At 32.0% G+C, this 20836-nt stretch overlaps 1 protein-coding gene across 4 annotated transcripts in view; it reads left to right on the forward strand.

Annotated features, from left to right (window-relative positions):
• LOC126759608 (uncharacterized) overlaps positions 1-20836 on the forward strand; it is a 184893-nt gene that overhangs the window by 66645 nt on the left and 97412 nt on the right. Inside the window, exon 1 of one of the 4 annotated variants that reach the window (XM_050474485.1) lies at positions 10068-10162. The exons of the other annotated variants lie outside the window; for them this stretch is intronic. The gene's annotated coding sequence lies outside the window, so the exon portion shown is untranslated. Of the gene's footprint in view, positions 1-10067; positions 10163-20836 lie in introns of those variants that run through there. 4 annotated transcript variants of the gene reach the window in all.

The following is a 20836-nucleotide window of genomic DNA, read 5'->3' on the forward strand; positions in this document are numbered from 1 at the left end:
TGTATCTTTGTACCTAAATAGATAAATTTGAGCGAAAACTCTGCCTAGCCTGTATACATATAACTAATATTAAGATTTTCGAACATACGGCTGACTTTATTCTATGTGATTGGTTTACACCTTAAGGTACATATTTCCCTGGCTTTGTTTCCTGCAAGTTGCAAGATTATAAAATGTTCACTTGCACCCGAACTTAGCCTTTCCTTATTTGTTTTTATGTTTCCAACGTTTACAAGCATCAAGGAAGGCAAACTGTTACTTGTTCAGGGTACAATAATTTAGTACGAGTTTTGACAAATTTATTACAAAATGTATATAAATTACTATACAACGCCATTGACAAATGTACATAATACGGGTATATACTATATATACATATATGTAGGTTTAAAATGCGCTAGGCCAGTTTCGTGATAACTAATTTTGATGTCAGGCGGATGACTTTGTGCATTTCGCTATGTATTGAGAGTCGATTGTGGCTGTAAATAATGTGTTTATAAAAACTTTCGCAACACTTATAGGTTTCTATAGAATAGCTTATAAGACAATATTTATTTAGTTTATAATTTGTTCTGTATTTGTTTAGTTAAAAATAATAGTATTGTAATAACAGCTTCTGTTTACTATTTTATTGTAATAGGATTACCTGCAACGGAGCTGTAACTTTCTAAATAAAGGTTCTGTGAACCATTTGATGATAATTATCACTGATTTCTCAGAATTCTCTATACAATTTTCACATGCTAATTTTTCACTCGAATTTCGGGGAATTTTAATGCAACGCCTATAATAATTAGAGACAAGTTAATAGAATTTAATGAATGTACAAACAACAACGCGATTAATTAGAGATGTGCTATACCTACAAATCATGTATTAGTGAGATGTTAAAAAAATCAAGTTTAACAAATTTCCAGCACAATTTAGGATTCAAAAGTGGGGGTTTCATACAAAAAATTGGAAAGTTTAAGTTTACAAAATTACTTATTTGTATCTTAATTTTTTTCTAGAGAACAAAACATGTAATGATACCAAATTTGGTGAATTCCATTTACTTTCATTTTATTATATACTATTTTGAGCAAAGTACTATATTAAGTTCGCCACGATGTTTGCAACACCCAGAAGAAAACTGGGAGCATGACGAGCTTGCCACGTCTGTCGGTCTGTATATACGCGAACTAGTTCCTTAGTTCTTGAGATATCGATCTGAAATTTGGGACACGATTTTTCTTTCAAAGAAGCTGCTGCGATCAGCTTCAAGTACTTATAACGTCAAGAAATTTTTCATAGATTATTGTGAAATTGAAATTGTGAAGGGTATTATAGATTTGGTACAACCGAAGTTAACGTTTCTTCTCTTTTGTTTTTTTTTTTTTCGATGAAAATGCAAAAGTGTTGTATAAATTCGAAGCTAAAACGTGCTGTGATTATCGGACGTGATTTGGATTTGTCGGTTAAAAGTTTTCCAAGTATTTCTATATGCATTGTAAAATAATTTTTTTCTCACAGCATGTCATTGAGTTTCCTGTATCCTTCAATCCTATTCTTGCACATTTCTCTACGCCGCCATCACTCATTTGTATGCATGGCAGCTGCAGCAGTTGACGCAGTTCACTTAAGCATGTGTATTGATCAAGTTTTTCATTCTTCTCGTATCGGCAATGTACAGCAAGTCAGCAAGTACCATTCACAGTTTTCAATTTGAAAATGCAGCATACATCAGTCAGCTGACCACTGGTGGCCCCAAATAAACCTTTTATTAAGATTGTGTTGAATAACTAGGCACTACGCAGGCTTGATAACAATACTTTGTGGTTATTGCATTTTCTGTAAATAATTTGGATACATTAATAACAAATAATAATCTTGAGCTGTAATTTAAGAAAAATTTAAGGAAAGTAAAATATGAGTCGCGTATTGTAACGCTTTTGAAACGCGAATGATGTTAAAATATACTAAGTGAAAATTATAAATGGAGCAGACGGTCCATTGCCCGACCATGAAGAAGTTCGAATAGCAATTACCCGCCTGAAAAACAACAAAGCGGCGGGGGCCGATGGATTGCCAGCCAAACAGGGCGGCGAAGAACTGATAAGGAGCAGCTCTTTGTAAAATATGGTCGAACGATTGGAATTTAAGTACGCTCTGCCCAAGCCACAAAAAAGGAGGCACACACATAAAATCTGCGCCAACTACCGTGGGATAAGTCATGGCATATAAGGTTCTATCAAGCGTATTGTGTGAAAGATTACAGCCCACCGTCAACAAACTGATTAAAATATACATATTTGTACCTGGAAAATCAACAATCGACCAGATATTCACCATGTGCCAAATCTTGGACCCGTGAAAAGAGAATCGACACACACCACTTTTGACAGCACGAAAAAGAGCTGCCTTTATGTCGCGGTTTTTATGATAGTAAAAAAGAAGAAAATTATAAAGGAAATAATTAATATCATTTCATCACGTAAAAAAATCCGAAACTAGAAGAAGGAAAAACGAAGTGTTTAATCGGTTTTAACTAAATTTTGGAAGTTTGAAACAGAATTTTTAACGTAGCAACATTTAATTGAAACGTGTTAAGATTTTGCATTTCTTTCCTCTAAGGAAATTAAAAAGAAAATATAAAAGTTTAGACAACTTTTTTCCAAGAAAAAACTAAAACGGCGTGATCAAGTGCAAAAAAAAAAAAACATAACAAAAAAGTGTATAAAAATCAAAACAAATGCGACAAGATAAACACTTGTATGCATAATTAAGTGTTCAATAGTAATAATAAAATCAGCAGCAACAACAACAACAACCGTAAAAATACCACAGAACGATAGCTATAAAACAATGCAAATAAAATAAAATCAACATATACAATAAAGTACGATAGAACAATTAAATAATAATGAAAAACAAAAAATATACAAATCTTGTTCAAAATGCATATGTATGTGACACTAGCTACTACTACCGCGCAAACAACGTCATTGAGTGACCTTGTCGCCAACAACAAATACTGATGTATGTACCCATGTAGATACATGTGTTGAACGTCGGTAGCAACAGAAAAAAAAAATTAAGCGAAAATTAAATAAAATATTTGTGGCATTTAAAAAAGAAATATATAGAACAGACTTGTTGTAGAGTGGAAAAAGTAATTTCAAATATTAATTTGTTGTTATTTTTTAGCTTAACGTACGTAATAGCCTAAAAGCGTATGTATATTACATATTTTATGCTATTAAGTGATTTTTTCTAAATTATTTTTGAGTCTTGAAATAGCACATACACCCACTCTCAAATATATAAGCAAAATACATATATTTGATTTGCTTTTTAATAACTTGAACTCATTGCCAAATTAAAAGAGTTTAAAAGAATGTTTATTTATTTTTTATTATTTTAACCGACTTATTATTTGCGTCGTTTTGGCGGAAAAGCCAAGTTCATAATAAAAACATTTACATATTTTATAAATAAATGTTAGTCATATTCCGCATATAAAAACTAAACCAATTGAAAAGTTATAAATTTAAAGGTGTGTGAACTATTTTTATTTGCAAAAAGGAAGTGAAAATGTTTCATTTTAACCTTATGTAACATACACACGTTCATACTATATGCCAGTATACGTCTAAAGCAAGATTAACAATTGAAAAATTTTTGGATTAGAAATTAAAATTTTAATTCCATTTGATTCAATTTTTAATACAAGATAGTAGCTTTAAAAATTAACTTTCCGATTTTGTATGGGAATAAAAAATAAACGAATTTAGTTTTGAATTTATTGACAAAAATTTAATTTTTAATCCTAAAAAAAGAATTAAAAATTGTTAATATATGTATATTTCGTGTAAGCTTATTGACCAGTGAGTATTCTAGGATATTAAAAGTGATAAAGAAGTCTGTGCGAGTTCAAAATGCTAGAACACTAAGTACGCAAATGCGAAAATGTCAATTCTAGAACAATTTCTTTTTTAATTATTTTGGTTCTTTCTGATTGGGTTTTTAATACGGCATTTGCTATTAAATTTTATTTTAATCATGTATTTGGATATAAATTTGCATTACCTTTTTTCAGTCTGTGATATGTGATATTTATATTTTATTAAGATTTTCGGGATTACAAAAGAAAAAAAATTAATTCATTAAATTCAATTATTTTTTAATTATTTGCAAGCCTGGTCTGTAAAATAAATATTACAGTTTCCTTCTGCTAATTAGTTTGAGTTAAGTTATTGAAAATCAGGACAATCCATTTAAAAATACAAATATTTATTGAATTTCTAAATTTAATTTTAATTCTCGTCAATATCTATACCAGCATTATATTGCTGTATACAATTATCTCTATGTTTTCATTTCAGTTTTGTCGTTAACCCACTTCCTAACTAGCTTAACCTTTTACAATGCTGGTTTTCTTTTTAATTTGTTCTACTTTCAATTAGGATTAGAAATATTCGCAAATTACACCACTATTGGCAACATATTTTTGTACATGCTCACATACATTCACTGCCTGTCATGCAGCTGCTTTTATAAAGATCTATTTAAATAAAAACGCAAACCAAAGAGTTCCTAACCAATGCTTTTACTAAATAACTCAGTATTTAGATGCCATAAAATGGCAGTAAACGCATTGGCTTAGTTCCGACCGACCGCAGCCTAGTGCCGTACTGTTTGTATTTTGCTATGTATGTACATATGTAGCAACCACAGCCAACAGCAGAAGTTTCCACCAGCCACATTTTCTGAGTTATGCAGCTGCCTCAAGTGAATGCTCTAAAAGTGGAGCAGTAGGTGGGCTTACATAGCAGCACACTCAAACGCACCCGCCCCTTAAGTATTCACACTTTCTAAGGTACTTAAGCATGCATGCATGTCAAAAGCAGCTCCGAAAACTTTACAAAATGAGTACTCCTGTTCCGCAGCTGCACCCACGCATTCATTTCCTATGTCTACCATTCTTTGGTGCCTTTTTTTTGAATAATTTTTCTGTTTGCATCTTTCGTACGCAAATTTCCCATTTCTTGGGTTTCCTCTTTTATGTTTGTATATGTAGTATATCTCATTTTTCACAAAATTATTAAAGTTTAAGAGGTTTTGGCGTTTTCGTAATTGCTAATACGAAAACTTGTGATGAATTGATATATTAGCTGATACAAAGTTAACTGCCATTCATCACATATTTTTGCTCCTTTTTAAACAAAAAATAAATATAGCTTAAAAAACTAAAAAAACATGATTTTAAGCCCGTGAAACTAAAAAGTGAAAAATAATTCTTAGTATAAGCTAACACTAATAATGAACCAAAAATTCGTGTATTATTGTGAAAATAGCGTGGGATGCTCGCATGAAAGCATGAACAACGACAAACGAATTTTACTTAAAATTACTAGTGAAGTTGTACAAAATTCAAATAATTCTCTTTTACGAAATTTCTATTTAGCAATTGCTACACTTTACTTATTATAAACTCGTCGTAATAGATTTTAATTAATTAAATTAATTTTTACATTTTTTGCTTGGGGCATTGTACTTAGGTAGACAGATGTCCGACGAAGCAGCTGAGCTTTTCAAAGTCATGTTATGAAACTACCGAAATTAAAATGCCCTCACTTTATTATGCTCTGTTTGAAAAACAATTTGCTGTTAATAAAGTTCGTCAATACAAAAAAGTTTTATTTGCACAACCTCCGCGACACCGTAAAGAAGCCCTCTACGGATAGTTGCGATTTTTATTTTATGTATTTTGATCTTAATATGCTATTTAAGTAGAGGCAGTGTGAAATACCCGGTATATTTCTATACATATGTACATCTAAATATATAACTGGTTCTTATAATGGCTTTATTTTTTTACTTCAGAATAAAAAGCTGAAATATACGTATCTGCAATTTGAATGAAAAATTTATAAATTCCAATCACTCACAAAAACAAAATCATCAACTCCAAGATAAGTTGAAAATAAACACAACACTGTGAGCAATCCAACACGCGTCGAAATAGCAAGGCCGAGTATTCACAAACAGTCATTTAACAAATTAAAGATTGGGTCCACTGAGCGAAAAACTACATCTGCTGCCACGTGCCACGTTCAACTATTCTAACGTTTTTAACTATACCTTTGGGAACCGCAGAAAGGGTGAATACTCTCAGTACAATGAATCAGCAAAAGACCCACCAATTTCTATGAAAAATTAAACAGGTGTCGTAATTTTTGCAAGCAAGCTTACACGTGTAAAATTTATTTAACTAATTTTTACACTTGCCTTTACCTATGCATACATACATATATTATGGAAATTGTTATATTATGTAAGCAATACGCAATCACCAGTTACTTGGTGTGTTAAGTTTGGTATTGATTGAAAACACAAGAAGTAGAGTTTGTAGCAGTTAATGGAAAATGTAATTAATTGCTTCATATAATAGCCAATATTTGAGTTATCTTATTGAAATTAATAGAGCATGTTTTACTAACAACAGAGTATCTTTGTGCCTAAAATAAATAAATATGGTACTAAGTTAGTACTACACTATCTCTATTATACCAATTATAATATTGTGATAATGATTTTCTTGAATATTTGGCTTCCGTAGGTCCCTTTTAAGTCTCCAACAATAGTCTGCTAGCATTCCTGGACTCCATTTCCCTTGATAACGCTTCTCCATTAAGGAAATGTCTTGATGGAACCTCTCACCTTGTTCGTCACTCACAGCACCCAAATTTGCCGGAAAGAAATCCAGATGAGAGTCCAGCATATGTATTTTCAAAGCTTTAAATGATATCATAAGTTCATTTATTAAATCTTTGTAATTTTCCGCTTTATGATTACCTAGAAAATTTTGAACAACATTCACAAAACATTTCCAGGCGAGTTTTTCCTGATCATTCAGTTTTTCTTCAAAGCTCTTATCCTTCATCAATTGCCGTATTTGTGGGCCTACAAATATTCCCTCTTTGATTTCCGCCTCGCTGAGTTTAGGGAATTTCTCTTTTAGATATAAAAATCCATCTCTCTCTTTAGGCATAGCTTTTACAAAATTTTTTTATCAGGCCAATCTTTATGTGCAACGGTGGTATGTCATCAGGGTTCATTAGAGGATCTTTTTCTGTCTCTACTGTCACATTCACAAAAATTAACAGCAAAATTTCGTATAACCAAGCTGTAGTCCAAGTAAAAGTGCAATGACTTTAAAATCACCACAAATTTTCCAAGCGTGTTTACTCTATTCAATTATTTCAAGTATAAATCTCATATTTTCGTAAGTCTCTTTCATATTAGAACCATGAGCAATCGGCACTGAAGGAAGTTTGTTTCCGTTATGCAGTAACACTGCTTTCAAACTAGTTTTTGAAGAGTCAATAAACAGTCGCCAGTGACTTGAATCATATTCGAAATTCAATAAATTCATCACAACAGGAAGAGTGTGGCATAAATCTGGAAATGCTATGTTTTTCACACGGCCAGATATACGAGGCGTGTTCACGAGCTGGAAACCCATCTTCTCTGTACATTTACGCACCAGAACAGAAACCAAAAAATGTTTTTTTATCAAACTACATTAAAAAAATGTAGAAAAATCGCAAATTAATGATTGTCAACACAATATAAATTCATCTTTCTTTTGATTTCAAAACACATAATTTCACGCAGGACAACGGCTGCGGGGTCAGCTGGTATATAATGAATTTTTTATATATTTTTTTTAAAGCGCTTATGCAGAATATTTCGATCAGTGTGCGAGTTATATAAATAAATACATATGTTCTTAAATATACCTGAGAAATGTCAAAGGTTAATGCCCAGAACTTTCTCTGTTCCCAATATACCTCATATATTGACGAATTTAAACTGTATAGGTTGTTCAAAATGTGTGATATTTAAATGAAATTAAGTGGATAAATTTAGCACTAAACAAAAATGCGATTGAGCACTAAATTCGGTTATAAAGGTGAATTTTAGAGCCAACTGGCAAAACTGCACCGACAAAAATTCATTTGAGGTACTTGTGAACATAATGAAGTTCTACCCAGACATAGCTAAGAGATTTTCATAAAGAACACATTTTCATTACCTTATAGGTTTGGATCGATTTAAAAAATAAGTGATTTCTGGAATAGATGATGGATACCTTAAACAAGTAATTAAAAGTTCCATTGAAAAGAATGCAGCGTTATACTTTACCTCTATATATAAAAGTTGAGGGATTAAAAGGCATTCGAACTTTGGGATGTACACCACTAACTGCAACAAGAATTTCTGATATGATACCTGCAACAGCCTCAAATTCAAAATTAATTTAACTCTCAGACAAGACTCACAAAGCAAAAGCAATTCGTCTACTTGAAGAACAAATAACTATTAAAAAAACAGGTTTCTTTTGTGGTAAAGCTAAAAATTATTTCCATATCTATTTCGATGCAAAATGAGTCATTATATCCATTATTTTCCATAAATAAAGCTGTACAGGGTATAGAAATAGAAGTCTATATTACATTGTATACTTGCAACATTTGTTTTTTTTTTTTGCAAAAGATTTTGCATTCACGTTTTAATCATAAACGAGCTTTGTGTTTAGATACAGTATGGCATGTACATACCTACATTATAAATATACAGCAACTGCCCGTACTTTCTTTTTTAGACAGTAGTTATTACTTGGCTTTAATTACCTAATGCGGTGTGCTGCTAAATTATAAACACGGAAAATGGCGTTTGCCGTACCTAGCTATGAATAAGTATATGTATGTACATATGTATGTGCACATGAATATGTTATATACAATAAAAATAAAGTTGTTGCTCTGAACCTATTGTAATATGCTTGAATGAGTCATTGTACCTAATAGGCAGCAGAGTACTTGCTCATTCACTAACCGCTGCCGCTGTGCATTTTAAATACTTATTTGCACTTATTGACAAACAACTGCACCACATAGTACATACATACGTACTACTCGTTGTATGGAAGCATGCATTTTGCCTTTTCAGTCATGTTGTTTTTTTTATTCCCGTTGTGTCAAATGTAAACTCCAACAGGCAGATCGACAAGTAACATCATTGAAAATTTTAACGAAATTTTCGCTTTTCGTTTTGGCTCATTGACGTAATTCTCACACTGTTTGCATAGACATACATATGTATGTAAACATATGTAAACACGTTCTCCATTCTTGCTCATACATACAAGTAAATAGGTTTATGCATATGCAAACTGTTTTCACATTTCTTCTTATAATAACTGTCTACGATATCACCGAAGTGGCTTCTGATATTCAAATATATATAAATTATAAGGTATAAGGCCGGAGGAAGCAGAGGAAGAGGAAGACTTCCACTCCATTGGAGAGATTAAGTGGAGAAGGACCTGGCTGCACTTAATATCTCGAATTGGCGCAAACTTGCCACAAGAAGAAACGACTGGCGCACTGTTGTAAACTCGACTAAAAGCTGTAAGCGGTGTCTACGCCGATAAAGAAGAAGAAATGTTTTTAGTTAAGGGTTCCGAAATATGCCTTCTTTGTGAAGTTGTTTCTCCACATCCATTCAGTTCAAGGGTTTGTCAGTATCTAAAGATGGGCGGAAGTCACACATGCTTTTCTTCTCAAGGAGCTGTCGGAACCGTCAACATCGCAGCATTACAGCGTATAGCTGCCATACAAACATAACGATCGGAATCAAGTTTTTTTATGGAAAACTTTCACACATGCTTTTCTTTCACAGGAGTTTCTAGGTGATCTTTTGCATTTTGTGAAATATGCTACTGTCAACATCGCAGCATTACAGCTGACAAAATAATACATGTCTTGTTGCATTTAATACTTATGAATAAATGTTAGAGTTCAATTAACTACAAAATCTGTTCTGGTTCCCAAGGAAGTTATCAGCATGCCTTGCGAACAGTATAGATAAAATATGTTAACTTTATGTATACTGTATATTTATTTTAAGGTTATGTACTTTTGCTTGTTAACATCGAAGCATTAAATGTTAGCTATAATTATATAGCGAAACCACTTTAACCAACCTTTTTTTTACGTATAATTCCAGGTAAGCACTCTTGTCCAAACCACATTATTCTACTGGCTGCCAACAGTGGTCATTTGGCCGGTGATACACCACAAAAGTAATTGCCGGCCATTGAAGACTTAGATTTGTAAGTATATGTGTACGTATTTATTAATAACCTATACTATACTACACTGTAACACTAGTTTATACTCATTTTGCGACTATGATGTGAGAGGTTGTTTATAGCTAATTTTGAGTTGATAAAAACTAAATAGTAAAAATTTCATAACACGAAAGAATTGTGTTGCAGTCAAAGGTTGTAGGAGTCAAACCACAACCATTTACTTAACTGAATATGAATAAAAAATATCTGTAAGTAATGGAAAATTTTTTAAACTCAAATTAGTAATTAGGACAAATCAAATAGCCCACAAACCTCTTAGAATATCTGTCGCAAATTCTCTCTCAGATTTGTTGAGTAGTGTAATAAATATTTTTTTTCTGAATTGTTCTAAACATATTTATATGTAAATAATTGTGTGCATTAGATATGTCTTAGATACATATATTCTTGCGCTTTCTTAAAATGTTTTATTATTAAAATCGAACGTGTATATATTATACTCCTTATAGTAGTATAAGAATATACCGTTCACCTAACTACGTTTGTTTCTCGTTATGTTTATTTTAATTCAAATATTTTTGAATTGTTCTTGCATGTAAACTCTGCAGCCAAGTTTTGCTTTTAGACTGAACCGGTTAGCATACAAACTATCAGCTGCTATGTAGCTTTAGAGTTAGTGGTGCCTTTAACCTTGAAATCTAAATAACATACTTTACCATATAACACTACACTTGACTCGTCGTCTGTAATAAATTAATGGTAATCATTATTATTATTTATTTGTTTTTTTTTTTTTTTTTTTGTGAGTTTAACGACTACAACACTGCTACACACCCCTCTCTACTTACAAGTACATTGCTGCAGTGTTGAATATTTAGGTGTAATGAATGGTGTAATTAGTCAGCCTAGACGTTTACTGCAGTCTAACGGCTTTGTAAAGATCAGCTGTTTTAATTTACATGAATATGGTGTTGTCAGTGTGTAGTTTTATGAATACTTACATGTTTTGGCACAAATGCCAAAATGTATTAACGACATGTAAATTGAAATATGAAAAGTAACTCGAAAAAAGAGAAACTCGAGTTTGAATCGTCTTATTCTCCCGTCCTACCTCCTGCCTAATCACTCAACGGCACCTACTTTTTAAGTCTAGTTTCTTTATTTTGTTATTCCTATACCCCTTAAGGAATAACAACTTTTTAAGGGGGTATAGGAATAACAAAATAAAGAAACTAGACTTAAAAAGTAGGTAGGTGGTCTAGAAATTTAAAAAAATCCAAATTTTTTTTTTTTACATTTTCAAAGTTTAACTATTCAAGAATATGTGTACAAGGGGATTTTTCAAAATTCAAATTATTTTCGGAGTTATAGGCATTTTTCTGACCCGGCATCCAAACTGGTTCGGCCGGAACTAATCGAACAAAAGACATTACGCGAAACTTTAAACGCGTTTTTCTCTAAACTGACTTTTTCTGAACGATACCCACGATTTCTCAGGTTCTACTGGAGCGATTTACTTGAAATTTTTATAGAGTCTTCTTTATAGGCTTGTCTATGGTTGGAACTAGCCCCATCCCCAAATTTTTATTTTTATTATTTAAAAAAATTCGAAATAGTCAGAAAAAGTGATCCAAAAAAACTTTTTTTCAGGCAGTCGCCATTTTGTGAAAAAAAAAATTTCCCACTTTTCCGTAGTTCCGGCCATTGCGACATTATTCGAGATTAATAATCTTTTTTTTTTGGTTTCAGATAACTAGGAGGGTTGAAACCATGGGTATTGTCACGTGGGAATTTTTAGGGACCACCCACTTCGTCAGCTCATAATTTTTGAAATTTTTTTCCTTTTTTAGTTTTTAATTTTTTTCTGTACTCTTCTAAAATTAACAAATAACTAATAAAAAAATGGATGGTAAAAGTATTAATTGCCTTTTTTTTCCGACACTTTACAAATTACCTGAAATTCATGCTTCTAGACCAGAATACCCCCTTAAGCTGTAATACATATGTATGTATGTACATATGTATATTAATTTCCTTTGTACATTCCTCTCTCACTGATTTCTCACAGTTCATTACCGTGGTATTTACTTGCAAAAATAAAAATTTCCATTAGAGAAATTATAACCGAACAACGGTTCAACTATTACAAATCAACCCATATTATGGAAAATTGGGGAGGAGGTAGCTTGGGACCTCGGAACGGGCATTCAAAGACACAAAAATTAATATACTATACATACAAATCATAAAGCATGTGTTCAATTCTCATGTAAGAATCATTCGAATTCTTTTTGCTTCAAAAAACAAATAATAACATCACACAGGTACTGGGTTTTTTTTTTGATATTGGAGGAGGAATCTTCAAAAGATACCGTCATTTTTCCGGACGGTATGCACGATTCGTATTGGCCGCTAATACAGAGACCAATACGCCTACGTACTAAACATTGAGTTAACATTGTCTTCGCTTGTTTATTTGCCCCACGCGAAACTTTAAACGCGTTTTTCTTAAAACAGGTACTGGGTGGGTACAGTAATTTTTGTTTGCATATGTGTAAGGATGATACTGATAGTTCCCAGCGGGATAATGGTTCACCGCTTACATTTTTCTTTGAAGAATGCTCCGAAGAAAATTGTATGTAGAATTCTTCGATACTAGGGTATGCATAAAAGTAAGATTTGCGGCTAAATTCTACTGCGTTCATATTTACAATCAAGTAAGTACATGAAAAACGTTACAATACAATATGTAAACAACAAATATAAGTTGATGAAATAAAATTTATAAGTAAATATTTACATTATTTCGTCAAATAGTCAAGCATTTGAATTTCGACTGGTAACTGGCGAATGACACGCGTGACCGATGATTCCACCGGCTCACAAACCACACCAAACAGTTATTTTTTCTGGATGAAATAACAGCTCTTGAGTCTTTTCAGTTTGCTCTTCACGTGGCCTATTCGGTCGAATATTATCCAATAATGAATGCTGAGTCTCAGGATGGGTGATGGTGGTGTAAATAGTACACCGATTATGTTGACCATAAGTTGAGTGAAGCGCGCGAAAAACAGTCTTTACAGAACGTGAATTTTCGTAATAAAGTTGAACGATTTGTAAACGTTGTTCAAGTCTTAGTCTTCCAGTGATGAAAATCAAACAATACTGAATCAAAAATATCAGAACAGCTTGACACGACTCGCGCGCGATCTGCCAAAAAAAAGGCTATTGAAATTAGTACCTCTATCTCTCTCATAGCATTACACGACTATTTTCAGATACATATGTATGTATTTTTCTTGCTAGAAGCATTAAATAACGCTAATGCGATATTTGAGTAACTGAACTATCACATGACTTATTAGTGCTTTCTGATGCATTTATTTCGTAAGAAAAGAATTATGAAATATGTTGGTGATAACCTAAATATTCACTGTTTTATTTCAGCTTTGTTTGTTGGCGCTATTGATAATCTCAATGAGAAAATTTTGAATACCCATATAGTATGTTTATGTATGTACATAAGTACATACATTTTAAATGTCCAAGTAGTTGTAATAATACTTGCGGATTGAAATAGAATTGCACTTGTTTGTTGTTTTAAGCAGTAAGTAATCTTAAACAACTTCAGCACGTTGGCTATCTAATCTACAGCCTTCATTGAATTTTATTCAAGTATAAATGTGCAAAAATGCTGAAGTTCAAGAACATTGCGATAAAATTGTGATTAATTGCTTCACATAGTGAAGAGGAAGAGATATAATAAGAAATGAAAAAAAAGTAGAATTTGCTTTGTGCCGTAGTAGATTATTATTATTTTTTTTTATAAAAAAACTGTAAAAATGTGGAATTTAAAGAAATTGTACAAATATTAAAAATAAATGAAATCAAAATAAATTTTAAGTTTTAACAAGCTGCTTTAATGAGTATTTAACTATAATAACCACAAGAAATAACAATTTTTACGTCCATATCGTAATTTGAAATGTGATACAGTGTAACAAATACGATTTTTGTCAATAAGAATGATTTTAATTATTAGTTACATATTGGGGAAAAGCGCCAATCAGAGCAGCTGCTGCCATTATATAAATAGCATTTAAATTTTAGTTAAATATATTAAGCTATCCTCATATAATATTCTGGTTTATCATAACTTACGTAGATAAGGCTTATTTATATTCTTATTTAGGTTATATAAATATACAAGATGCGTGATTCAGAATTGTTGTTTTATCAACTATTTTTTCATAACAATTACTTGTTTGCCACTCTAGATAATGACACTTTTCCTCCTATATACACGTTACTCTTATCGCACTCTGAATCGTTTACTGGCATTCTATTTATTTTGCGTCGCAAAAAAACTGATTATTATATACCATAACTCACCCATGTATATACATGTACATACATACTACTATATATCTTTATTACATTTAGTGTAGAGTGTGTGTATCGAAGCACACACATCCCAAATTGCTATTCAAAGTATGTTTTTGGTTGTTGTGGAAAATCTTTATGTACTGACGTGGCGCGGCGTGTCCAATGGCTTAACTGATTAAATGTTCGACATAAAGTAATTAGTTATTATAAATATTGAAGTAATAAAGTTTTAAATAGTTGGTTACATATTTTAATGCTTGGAACTCATTAACCACTCTTCACTTCCGCAAACACACTAACCCCAATAATAAGCCATTATACTATTTAATATGTGTTATTGAGGTTAGTTGCGAGTCATTATAGGCTCTAGTGTACTTGTTATCTTCTAAAGTAATTCTTTATAACATTCGTTATTTATAAACTACTTTTATAGGGTAAATTAGCACATTTATACATAATATTGTGGAATTTTTGTATGGTGACAATTTGGCCATGCAAAGACTTGATTTTGGTGAGTTTTTATAGTAGCTATATCCTATGGAGGTCCCATTTCGGCGATTCCGACAAATGAGCAGCTTCTTGAAGAGAGAAGGACGTGTGAAAAATTTCAGATCTCAAAATAAAATAAAAAATATATCTTAAAAACTGAGAGACTAGTTCGCATATACAAGAAAGACGGACAGACATAAATAAATCGACTCAGCTTATCATGCTGATGATTTATATATATATTTTATATTTTCTCCGATGTTTGCTTATGTTCTGACAAACTGAATATACCCTGATCAGAGTATAATAAAGCTAATTGTAAGAAGAGAGTTTTCATTTTAAATAGCTGTAATTCATGTCTTCCTCATGTCAAATAAATAATAGCCCTGACAGACGACAGCGCTAATTTGCTTTAGCGGGCTTAATTTGCATTAGCTTGCTCATTTGACCCTTGTTAATGCAAATTAGTAATGCACAAAAATTTCGTGCATTTAGCTGAATTTACCAAATTTGAGTAGGCAACAATGCCCAAAAATGGCCAGTTTTTGCTAATGTTTGACAGATGTCACTTGAAGTCTGCCGCCTTTTTTGTGTTTACTGCATCAGAGGTAAACAGTTTTTGCAAGTATATTAACAAGAACAAATTTTAATATTTTTAGATGACAGAAAATTAACAACGCACACTTTGCTATCCATTTTTCCAATATTCTTAACTTTTTCGCACCATAAAATTTGAATGCGCATTAGCATTTCTTAAGGCTATAACTAATTAAAATGATTCAAAGCAAAATTTTTGTTTGTATTTGTCAGAAAATATGGAGAATTGTTTCTGTTTTGTTTTTATATTTTTGTTTATAATTTATTTTTACTGTTAAATCTCTCTAACCTGAAAATGGTCTTAAGAAAATCGACAACCATCAACTTTCAGAAGGAATCACATATACTTATGTACATATGTATGAATAATTTAATTAAGGAATATTTTTATGGGAAAAAATCATTAAGATTTATATATATTTTTACAGAACGATCTTTTTTATATTAGAATATCACTTTCTCAAAGTAGTAGAATTACTTGCTTAACGCAAAATGTCAAAAATCCAAATATTTCGACAGTTTAAATTGAAAATAAAGAACTTGCGTACATTGAAACATTGTTTTTGTGACAAAAAATTTAACTTGGGGAGTTTGCAAAAAAAAAAAAAACAATTGTACACATTCTTAAGTGGCTATACCAGTGTGACACTTTCAAAAAAAAAAATTGTTTTATTTGCTTTTTCGATAGTTTATATTTCCAAAAATATCCTGAGAAATCGGCAAGGTCGTATCTTGAATAGTTTTTGGTTGGCAGCGTTCTAAAAAGCGACCGCTCGCATGTACATATATAATCATATAAGAGTGAAACTTTAAACGCGTTTTTCTCGAAACGACTTTTTCAAAATTGCTGACATCATATCTCAACGAGAAATTAACCGATCTACTTCAAATGACTACTGAGTATTATTGAGTGCATTTACTATACAATGACGGACGATCTTTTTGATTGGTTTAAAATTGTCAATTTGACATGAAAAAAACTATCATTTTTTACCTAAAAAAACGATTTTTTTTTTCAAAAATACGCCATTTGGTTCATTTTTGATGTTTTACAAAGATCGTAGTTCATTGCATAGAAAATAAATTTAAGTTTAAAAAACATTTTGAATTTATTTGTTTCAGCTACTTTTTTTTTTGCACCTTTGCGTTCAAAGAAATTCCAAAGGCTCAATCGCGTACTTTCTGTTAAAAAAATTCACGAAAATCGCCTAATTTTTCATGCGTTCCACTGGTATAGCCCCTTAATTTCAAACGTTACATGCGCTGTGCGCAAAGCAAAGGTTTTAAGAGTAGAAATTCATGTGATTTGATTACAAATCGGCTTACGTGAAAAACACAAGTTCGACAAGATATATCGAACGACTAAAGCAGAGACCAGCTTGATTCGTAATACCCTATATAAGTACATACATATGCACACATACATATATGTTTACATATGTATTTAGTGCGGAGACTTTGTTTGACCCATACGAGGTAGTGGCTTGTTACATTTTGACTTTGCTTTATTTGGTTTTTCTTCTCATTACGTCTGCTCCGTATTTCTCGAGCTGCACACACGTTTTAAGCTGATTAAATGTTGAAGGAAAAAACCAAGCCAAACCAAGCCTGTAAATTAAATAAAAATGAAAATGAAAGAAATACATTTTTACAGATAAAGCAGCAATAAAACCGGTTGAGGAATACATTATCTTATTTTTGCTGCTTTTAAGTCTTTTTTTCTTTCTTTGAATTTATTTATATATATTTACGCTGTCGCTGAAGCTTTATTTTTTCTCAAAGAATCCCCCCCCCCACTGCTTCGACGCAACTCCGCTCCTATCAAAACGTAGTTAAAGCTCACAGACGTCGCAGACATATCGCGACTCATCTGCGTATGTACATATGTAGATCTAATGTCCGTGAGCGTTGGTTGACGGCAGTGGCCCGTTGTTGGTTAATCATCGACATCCGACGTTGCTGTGACTATCATGATCGACATCATCAACAATATTCAAGTGACGAGTACATACATACCTACAAACAGGTATATATTTACGTATTACCCCATAAATTCAAAGAAGCTGCACTTGTTTTCTGGTTTAACACGTTCTTTATGTTGTTACTGTCATACTCGTGCTTGTATGCATGTAAAGTTGTCTTGTCGTTGCTGATGTGGTTAATGCCGCTGGCGACAGTAGGTAGAACACACGAAACTATGGTCCACATGTTGTCTGTATGCTTAACGTTGACGACGTCTCACTGTCATTCGTGTTTTTGACGCAGTTACTAGTTGGTGTGACCACGCTTGTCTGACTAGTTTTGTTGGCAACATTGCAAATGCATTAATGCTATTAATTCTGTTCCTCACTTGTCAGGTAATGTCCTTTAGCTTTAGCTGTTTCCATTTCTCACAACTTGCAAGCCACAGTGCAGTGCGGGTACAAACATATACATATACATATGTATATAGAGATAACATCCAAATACTCAGATTTCGTGCAAATATCGTCAAACTCCATGCATTCACGCATTTATTTGAATACATTCATCATCGTAATGGTCTTACCGTCAGTTTTTTGCACTGTACCCTAAAAGTGGCTATAAAAAAGGATTTTTCATTACCTCTAACTGTACTGAATGTTAGTGCTTTTGTGGACTATGATTTGCGTTAGTAAAGTGGTAATTTAGATAATATTTGTTTATAGAATTAAAAAAAAACAAGTTTAGGTACCAGACACAGCCCAGTCCTCAAAGTCGAGTATATCTGTTAGACCTTGTATCTATCTGTAGAAGCTTAGAAGAGACATAATAGCCTTATAAGTCTTAATTCCAGCTCAGGGTGAAATCGCTAAATAAAAGAATAGTATATTCTGCATTGATCAAAAAACTGATAAAAGTTTTCAGCGAAAATATGTTCCTTTACGCTATTTTATGTTATTTGACAACAGCTGTTCGCTTCAGAGTAACAAATATAGTTCAACTGTTACTTAAAACATATATTGAAGCTTTAACATTAATTTTAGCCTTCTTTTACCAATGTTTATCTCGTTGACATTAACTTAAATTTCGAGCCCTTGCGGTAAAAGTATCACCATCTTTTAATAAATGACGCGGTGTCATTCAAGGCCAAGAACAAAGCAAAAGTTTCACACGATAATAAGATTAGCATTCAAAATATTTTAATGACATCTTAGGGTAAGATATCAGAATAATTAAACAAAAAATACTAATAATAAATACTCTAGCTGATGAGATTTTTCAGAAACAAGAAAGCTAAATACCCTTCACAGGTGCATTTCTTTTAGTAACTATGTGTTCAGTTTGTATGGAAGCTATATGCTATAGTAATCCGTTCTAAACAAGTTTTTTAAAAAATAACATATACCAAATTTCGTGAATATATCTTGTCAAATGTGAAAGTTGTCCATACAAGAACTTGATTCCGAGCGTTCAGTTTGTATGGCAGCTATATGCTATAGCTAACCGATCTGAACAATTTCTTCGGAGATTACATTGTTGCCTTAGAAAATAACATATATCCAAATTTCTTGAATATATCTTGTCAAATGTGAAAGTTGTCCATACAAGAACTTGATTCCGATCGTTCAGTTTGTATGGCAGCTATATGTTATAGTGGTCCGATATCGGCCGTTCCGACAAATGAGCAGCTTCTTGAAGAGAAAATGACGTTTGCAAAATTTCAAAACGATATCTTAAAAACTGAGAGACTAGTTCGTATATATACAGACAGACGGACAGACGGACATGGCTAAATGGAATCAGCTCGACATACTGATCATTTATATATATACTTTATAGGGTCTCCGACGATTCCTTATGGGTGTTACAAACTTCGTGACAAACTTAATATACCCTGTTCAGGGTATAAAAAGAGAAATGCAGCAGCAAAACATATTTATCTACAAATGTCTTTTTTATAATGCATTACAAACTATTTCCTGAGTCACGCAGCAGAAGTAAAGCACTCCGTTATCAGCTGATGTATAGTGTTAATCATTTAGCTAATATTGAAAAAGTTTTTGTGTGCCAATAAAAAGTCTGACATCATGAAATTAATAGCTGCTTTTCATATACACTCTGCGCAAATAATTTTTATCGAAACAATTAACAATTCGTCTGTTTGTAACTATAGTTATATAGTATAACTATAAATTGAGGAAGAATATTTGTCAAGTGATGAATTGGAATAGTAATTAATAATATACACTAATGACACATTGTGCATTTTGTTATCGAGGAAAGATAATATATGCGGTAAACATATGGTGAAACAAGTAAAGAAGGACTAAGTTCGGGTGTAAGCGAACGTTTTATACCCTTACAACTTACAAGAATCAAATCCCAGGTGCTGGTAAAACTTTATGTTAAAAATTATTATGAATTACATCAAATTTGATGTCTACTTAATTATATTAAAGGCTATTAAATTAAACTTAGTTTTATTGCTTTATTTTCGCGCAATTTTTTAAATATATATCGTCACCTGAAATGCAAAATAACGTATCATCAAAAAATTCGAAATTGAGTGTCTTATTGATTACGATTCACTACTTCAAATTACATACATAATAATACATGACAACATTTTATCTCTGCGATAGATATAAGCTATTTTAACCAATATCAAATTTTGTTTCATATGTTCCATTTTATTGCGTGTTTCATTCATGCCACTGTAAATTTCCGAAAATGTTATTACGTTATTTTGCATTTCAGGTGACGATATGTAACTCACACACTGAATGACATATTCAGCATTAAACTTGTTGGAAAATCCAAAATCATTAGATGGGAGTTTAGGGTAGTATTGACACGATTTTATCTCTTTTTGCCAATACATAGTGCTATTAACATACCACATACAAATAAAATAATGCTCCCTGAGTTTCATTAAGTTACGTACCGCACATACCAACACCAATCTATATGAAGTAAAGTGAGCCGTTATTATTATTAAAGAAACGAAATTTCTAGTTATATATTTAAATACCATCCGTAAATTTTTTGGATACGAAATCTTTGATATTCTACATTTGGCAAGCAATTGCCCTACGCATCTCGCATGTGCATTTGTCGGACGGCAACAAAAAATTCAAATTTGTTAATAACTTATCTTCTAGTTAAACTAAGAAAATTCCAGAAAAACTCTAAAATTTAAAAAGAATAAAAAAAGTGTTTTGACCACAAAAAATTTTCTTTATGTTGTTTAAAAATATAATC

Source organism: Bactrocera neohumeralis, chromosome 5, assembly GCF_024586455.1.
Source record: "Bactrocera neohumeralis isolate Rockhampton chromosome 5, APGP_CSIRO_Bneo_wtdbg2-racon-allhic-juicebox.fasta_v2, whole genome shotgun sequence".
NCBI classification, from domain to species: domain Eukaryota; kingdom Metazoa; phylum Arthropoda; class Insecta; order Diptera; family Tephritidae; genus Bactrocera; species Bactrocera neohumeralis.